The 2,154-nt window shown below is 42.3% G+C and overlaps 1 non-coding gene across 1 annotated transcript; it reads left to right on the forward strand.

Annotated features, from left to right (window-relative positions):
• The first annotated feature begins 611 nt into the window (after positions 1–611).
• Positions 612–775, forward strand: LOC115406196 (U1 spliceosomal RNA). The gene has a single exon (XR_003933509.1). It is a non-coding gene; the product is annotated as a U1 spliceosomal RNA (small nuclear RNA).
• The last annotated feature ends 1,379 nt before the right edge of the window (positions 776–2,154 follow it).

Raw genomic sequence — 2,154 nt, forward strand, 5'->3', positions numbered from 1 at the left:
ATATAAGACAGGCGTGTGTGTCCTCTTGAGTGTCTTGGAGAGAGAGCGTGTTTCTCAGTGAGTTTTTTTTTTTTAGCGAAACATTGTTTCACAGGTTCTGTGTTCATGTTTGAGAGCGCATAAGCAAGACTTGAAGTTCATGTTGATCCACAGAGTGCAGTTCACACACATGAGCAGCAGAGGGCAGCACTAGAACGGTCCATGACAAAGAAACAGGAAGTGTGTATGTGGGTTTTTATACATTTTCTTGAGTTCTAAGAGGAGGATCTAAACGGTTTTGATGTCAGTGTGTTGATGTTTTTCATGTGAACTTTCTGTCAGACCGACAGTCACGTTGATGCAACTGAAACATTGAAAACAAAGTCTTTTGAGTGGAGTCAGGACATGCTGACACTGCAATGCATGATGGGAGATTTGAGCATGGTGTCTTGACTAAAACGTTGTTAATCTGTGCTCAGTGTGCTCTCAGCAGCATGAGGCGTTTGTGAAGCACTTGGTGGAAAAGCAGCCTGATGTGGAGGATGGTTTAGTGGAGCTGGTGTGAGTGATTGGACTGTGAGTGAGGTGTGTGTGTGTGTGAATGGGGTGTGTGTGAGGAGCGTGTACAATTCATACTTACCTGGCAGGGGAGATACCATGATCAAGAAGGTGGTTCACCCAGGGCGAGGCTCAGCCATTGCACTCCGGTTGTGCTGACCCCTGCGAATTCCCCAAATGTGGGAATCTCGACTGCATAATTTCTGGTAGTGGGGGACTGCGTTCGCGCTCTCCCCTGATCATCTGTTCAAAGAAAAACGTTTTAGATTTTACTCCTGGAGCTGAAGCTTTATCTGTGGCAGTTGCAGAATGTCTTTGGCTGCTGTCCAGACCCACATCCATGTGTGGCAGTGAAATGCAGAAACTTTATATCAGACTCTCCAACCATGAGACAAAGATTAGAAATAAGCAGAATATAGAAGAAATGCACCCAGAAGGGAAAAAGCAGATTATGACTGCAGCCATCGATTCCTTTTGAAGCAGTTTTTTTGCTCAAAGTTTCAGTCTCTATTAATGAAATTGTGTATGTTGCTATATTGCATCTGTGAGTGAGGATGCTATTGCATTCTCGAGGACGGACATCTGAGAATTATTTCCGACGCCAAGCAACCGCGCCGGAAGGTGAAACAAAAGTTCTTTTCATTTACCGTGTTTCTTGTATTTCTGTGGCTTAAATATGCCCAAATACTTCTGTATTGGTTGCACTAACAGTGTTAAGAGGAGAGAGCTTTCCTTTTACATGATAACCAGAAAGGCAACTGAACCAGAAAAACGGAAGAAATGACTCCAGGCGATTAATAGAGGTGAACATTCAGGCTCTGCAGCGCTATGGCGGCCTTCATTGGAAATGGTGTTTAGTTTGGTGGATGACCTTATATAAATAAATGTTACATATCGTTTGGCAGTAGCCTCAATAGGTTCAAGTTTGTGCTTCAACAGAGCAGACAAGGCATTGTGAATACTTGATATTCTTAACATCATGCTGGATATCAAAAGATGCAAGCAAGTGCAGAACATGTGTAACACATACTGGGGGAATTGATGAGGCAGTTGTACATACATTGATACTCGAACCTGGGCCATGGCTTTGAATCGTTCTCCCACAAATCTGGTGGATACTTGGCTGGAGGTTTCTCGCCCTACGAAGGGGAGCTTTGTAAGGTATCTTGACAAAGCAGATGCTGGCAGACTTTCCACATGTACTGTTGTGACATTACACAGTCCAATGTAGTAAGTTTATGCAATTTTAATCGGAGCCTAAAGTGGTGTAGCTGTGGCAGTCTCTGTGGTCTCGTATTTGTTTGTCCCTTTGGAAAGATGGTGGCATTTGGTCATCAAAGAAATGACGCGTCTGTCATCACTCCGTCCTTGAGAATGGTGAGAGAAACAGGCCAGATGAAACCAGCTATTGGCTTATACTTCTGATAATTACTCTTAAGGAAAGAATGAATTATTAATAACACACAGTTTTGGTCTGAACTTTGTCCTACTAGGACATGAACATTAAAATGAAGAACAAATAAAGATATTAGTAATCTACAAAACAATGTGTAAAAACTACCCTAATTATCTAATTTTTAAGATGAGAAGACAATCAAATTATATAGGACCTGTAAC

Source organism: Salarias fasciatus, chromosome 18 (genome assembly GCF_902148845.1).
Source record: "Salarias fasciatus chromosome 18, fSalaFa1.1, whole genome shotgun sequence".
Taxonomy (NCBI): domain Eukaryota; kingdom Metazoa; phylum Chordata; class Actinopteri; order Blenniiformes; family Blenniidae; genus Salarias; species Salarias fasciatus.